This window comes from Carya illinoinensis, chromosome 1 (assembly GCF_018687715.1).
Source record: "Carya illinoinensis cultivar Pawnee chromosome 1, C.illinoinensisPawnee_v1, whole genome shotgun sequence".
Classification (NCBI taxonomy): Eukaryota; Viridiplantae; Streptophyta; class Magnoliopsida; order Fagales; family Juglandaceae; genus Carya; species Carya illinoinensis.
In genome coordinates, this window is record NC_056752.1 from 14,257,520 (window position 1) to 14,263,362 (window position 5,843).

The window sequence follows — 5,843 nt, forward strand, 5'->3', positions numbered from 1 at the left end:
AGGCTCCCTTGGAGGTAGAACCACCTCTGGCAAATCTATGGCTTCACAAGCACCACATCCACAAACCTCGTTGCACCAACAGCAGACACATGCTCAGCGTGAGGCAACAACCTCATCATTCTCCCCTGATCCTTGGCCACCCCAGCCTCCTACCCTGCCATCAACGGTAGTGAGCTGTTGATGGTATTCTGTTTACAGATTGATTAGATCAGTGATATGACTTTTAAATTTGTGGATATGAATGGTATATGATTATGTTTTTGGATTAGCATTTTGGTACATTAAGTATTGCTAAAAAAATAATTATCCGTTGTGATTACAATATATGTTAGAAGCATACTAGGTGCACTGCATCATTAACTGTCATAAATGGGGATATGTAATCTTGTGTTATATGTCCCGATGCTTCAAACATCATCAAATCCCAGATGGAATTAAGCATACTAGGTGCATTGCATCATTAACTGTCATGAATGGAGATATGTAATGTTGTGTTATATGTTCTGACGCTGCAAACACAGTCAAATCCCAACTAGAGTTACGTCAAAATTTCTACATTTGTCAATTTTTTAGTGGCAATCAACATGGCATCAACATATAATAGTAATCAATTGTTTCTACCTCTCCTTATCTCCATGCCAAAAGCCATCCTTTTTTTGAATATCCATTTGCACCCTATAGGCTTCTTTCCCTTTGAAGTACTACTAATTCCCATGTCTTGTTCCTTGTAGCGACTCCATTTCTTCAATTATAAACATCCATTTTATCACCTTCCTTTGTTGTTATTGCTTCCTGAAATAAAAAAGGATCTCTATTACTAGTGAATAATGAAAAAAAGGGCATGCCATCAAACCATATCTAATTGGAACTATAGGCTTATCTTTAGGCTTTCCTTTTGCAATGTTGTATGATGGAGGGTATCGTTATCATTGTTGGATATTTCATCCTAAGGAAGTTGCTGCAACTCATCATCCTCATAACAATTGCATCATCAACTTCCACTTGAATAATTTTCTCCTTTCTTGCTTCCTAGTTTCTAGCTCACTTTCCTCACTATCATGCTTGCTTGCTCTTTGTATGTAAGCCTCATCAAGCCCAAGAAAGATGCATCTCTTCGAGTTAGGATCAAGCTTACTTCTTTGCATGCAGTAGTTGCATAATTCCATCTTGCAACTTGTGACACCATTCAGCAAATTCCTATTTTGATGGTTAATTATAAGCTCACTCAATAATATGTCCCAACTACATGTGCCATAACTATGTATCATCTTTACTACAATCATCTTGGATAGATACAGCTGCTCTAGTACCTAAAGACATATTTCCTATAAGCTTGTGCATATTTATTGCTTTAAAATCTTTCATCACCAGTATTGTCCTTTGATGACTCAACAATTTTCTGCTGTACTTGTAACTGACCATTGAGTCCAATGCTCTCAATGATATTAAATTCATTTTCAATCCTTGAATAAGCCTAACTCCAATAAGTGTTTGAACAATAACATCAAACGTCCTAATCTTTTACACTCCAAGTTCCAGTAATCCTGCAAATAAAATTATTTCCCATCAATACATTTTCACTCTTCAAAGGGCACATTAATGGTGTCAAACTTGTCTTTATTAAGACACAAGCCATGAACATGTTGGGAATATTTTGAATAATAAATGATATATGTGCAAACGATTTGTAAACTAGAGAATATGTAAATTAACAATAAAAAATTAGAAAGAGAAAACCCGGTGTTGAGGCACGTTGTGATGGACGCTTTCGTTAGACTAGATTCCACTGCCTCGGAATTTAAACATGCACTAGGCTTTTTGACAGTACTAGCCTACTCCCAAGATACATCAACGTCGGTTCCCACTAATCTCCTTGTTAGTGCACACAAAAGGAGATCCCTGAACCCGAAATAAAATAGCCAAAGTCCAAAGAAAGAAAGACAAAAACGAGGAGTAAATGTTTCTTTAATTTTTATAGAGAATTTTGAATGAGTAGATTTATGAGTGGGGTTTCCTATTTATAGAAAATGAAAGGGCACTTGCGAAAAGTCACAACTGGAAGGAAATGACACTTGTGAAAAGTCACAACTTATATAAATGAAAGGTTACTTGTGAAAAGTCACAACATATAAATGAAATGGTACTTGTGAAAAGTCACAACTAAAATGAATGAGTACTTATGAGAAGTCACTACTTCTCAAATATTAGAGAATACATTGAAAAGGTTTTTAATTCACCAAAGGACACAACCCTTTGTTTGGTTGGCAAGTGGTGAAGGCTCCCATCCCTAAGAGGCATGCATTGGTTCAAGTCACCATGACATCTTTCCATTTAAATCTAGACAACCGAGCCAATACATTGAACAATGGTAATGGTTTGCATTATTTTTTACTTAACATTAAATATTTTAATCATTTTTAAGTCTAAAAACCAACAATCCCCTACTCGATTAAAATATTTTAAAAGGCAAATAGAACATAATTTTCTTTGGGCTAAGTATTATGCATCAATAGAGGTAGCTAGCGACTTTGAACCTCTAGCTAGTGTTAACATGTTCCCATCTGAAAGATCCATGGTCAACCAAGTCTTAAACCAGAATCTTTTAACTAAGGCTTCTCCACACCACACACATGATATTACAGCATATATCAGGTTCCTTTCAAGGTGGTGCATCGTATCTTGGATTCATGAGAACTCTAGAGAATAAGCCCAATTACCAAAGACTGCAGCGCCATAGTCACCCTCACATAGGTGAGTCCTCCAAGGGTACATTCAATTTAATACCCCACCTTAGTCTTGGACTCATTCAAAGTATTTCATTTTTCCTTTGCCATTGCATTTGTAGCACTCACACCCTAGGGATGGACCTATAATAATATTTTAATAGTGTTATCAAGTCACTCAAGTAGTATTGAACCTTCTTCTTGGGATCTTCAGTCAGGAAGATTGGGTTGCCACTACCGGTAACATGATTAATGGGCTTCAATCCCATCCCCCTTGATGTACATATAACCTTTGACTTTGCCAGTCTTTTCATCAAAGGATCCACTAGGTTATCTTTTGACTTTATTAGGTATCTTATCATAGAATGCTTGTTACTCAAATGTCTCTTCTTATGATTGAAGTGTTTATTATTACAAACACTTATCACGGCCTGATTATCACAAAGAACAAAAATAGCTAGCATTGGCTTTTTAACTAGAGGAATTTCTGATAATAAGTTCTTAAGCCACTCTACCTCATGTAGTGTAGTATCCAATGCTATTAATTCAGCCTCTATAGTTGATCGTGAAATCATAGTTTGCTTGGAAGATCTCCAAGCCACAACTACTCCACTGAGAGTGAAGACATATCTACTTGTTCCCTTATGATCTATTGTGTTAGTTATCCAACTAGCATCATTGTATGCTTCTAATATAGTGGGATACCCAGAATAATGGATACCATATGTCATGGTTCCTCTTAAATATTTAAGAATTATGTCCAATGCCTTCCAATGAGATAGTATATGTGTTAAGTCTACTCATAGCATATGAAATATCAAGTCTAGTAGAATTAGCAGTATATAGTAACATACCAATAATCTTGGAATATCTTAGTTGTGACACAAGATCTCCAAGATTCTTACTTAAATGGAAACGAGGATCAAGAGGATTACTAACAGGTTTGCATTCAAATCTCTCAAACTTTTTAAAAATATTTTCAATATAATGAGATTGATTTACACTAATACCATCACGAGTTCTCATTAATGTAATACCAAGAATTCCCATGCCTCTCCCATGTCTTTCATGTCAAAGTTCATATATAAATTTTTTTAACATCAAGAACAATATCTATATTGGTACCAAAGATGAGAATATCATCAACGTAAAAACATAGCATTATGCATGCACCATCAACTATTTTAGTATATAAACACTTATCAGATTCATTTATCTTGAAATCATAAGATAAAATTATTTCATCAAGCTTTTGGTACCATTGTTTAGGGGCTTTCTTTAAACCATAGAGACTTAATAAATTTACAAACTTTTCTTTCTTGTCCTGGAACAACAAACCCCTCTAGTTGATCCATGCATATCTCTTCTTCTAGATCGCCATTAAGAAATGCAATCTTTACGTCTATTTGGTGGACCTCAAGTTTATGGATTGTTGGTAGAGCCACAAAAACACAAATTGTGGTTATTTAGGAGAATACGTATAAAAATAATCGATACCCTCTCTTTATGTAAAGTCCTTTGCAACCAGCCTAACTTTAAATTTATCAATAGTACCATCAGGTCTCAATTTCTTTTTAAAAATCCACTTACATCCAATGGTTTTACATCCAAGAAGAAGATCACATAAGTTTCAGGAGCGATTAGTCTTAAGAGATTCCATCTTATTATTTACCACTTCTTTTCGAAAGCAAAATCAATAGAAATCATGGCATCCTTGAAAGTCAAAGGATCTTCTTCCATAGAAAAAGTATAAAAATCATGTACAAAATCATTTTCCTTTCTCACTCATTTTCCTCTTCCAAGTTCATTTTCTATTCTAGATGAACTCTTAGGATTAAATAAACTGATAGGTTGATTACTGGTTGAAGGAAAACTTAATGTAGTTAAAGACCTTTATATATATATTTTTGGAAAGGAAATAGATCTTCAAATAATGATGCATCCCTTGACTGAATGATGGTGTTGGGATTAATACCTTGGACTCCTGGTTTGATAACAAGAGATCTATATGCAGAACTATGTCTAGCATACCCAATGAATACTGCATCTACTGTGTTGGAACCTAGTTTCATTTTCTTAATTTTTGGAGCATTAACCTTTGCAAGACAACCCTAAACTCTAAAGAAATTAATATTGGAATTCTAGAGTTCATACGGTGTCATGTCAAATCTCTTAAGTAGTACCATATTCAAGATAAAACAAGATGTAAGTATTGCTTCCCCCACCATTGCTCAGGTAGGTCAGAACTAGACAGCATGACCATATCTACCAAGATTCTATTTTTTCTTTCAGAAACACCATTAGATTGAGGAGAATATTGAACAGTTTCCTCATGTATAATTGTAACACTCGGGTCCAATGCCAAGCTATTTTCAAAAAGTTTTTTTCTTTATTTTTTTATATACGTGCGAAAAGCCCATTTGAGTTTTCAAATATATATATATATATATATATTCTTTTTTAAGTAGACTATGGGTTTAAAAATCCTTGTTTTGGTAGATTATGATTCTTTTTAGGCTTGGTATTTAAGTTAAAAATATGATATGGATTGAGATAAGTTTTTCTAACAAATTAGATTTTTTTTTTTTTTTTTAAGATTGAGTCGAGACTCAAAATTTAAAAGACCAAGCCCGTGAAATCTTGTACCATACTCCTCTTTATTTTCGACTTCATCGCATCCGTTTTTCACAGCATAATTGATGCATGTCGATATCCTTTTCATGCAAGCTTGTCCCGCTAAGTTATAGGCAACACTTTCTACTCAAATGTTTTTCGCTGCACAGATCACGCCTAGCCTTCTTGCATGATTCAGGTCCCTCCTTCCTTCTTTCTCTAGGGTTTTATCAGATTTCCATTTATATATTCACATTGCTGGGTCTCTTGCATATTTTTTTAAATCATCGTCAACCTACAAAACCCAGGGCTGCCACTCCAAATTTTCCTCCTCTCGGTTTCCCACTGCCGCTGCAACACCTTGGGGTAGCCATTACCCAGCCGCGCGAAACTGTAGCCAGCCATCCCTGTTGTTGCACCCTCATTGCCTCCCCACAGCATCCATTTCGTCCAGTAGCCTCGCCAGCCCAAAGCCAGGCCAACGTCGTCGCTGCTCCTCCCTCGGAT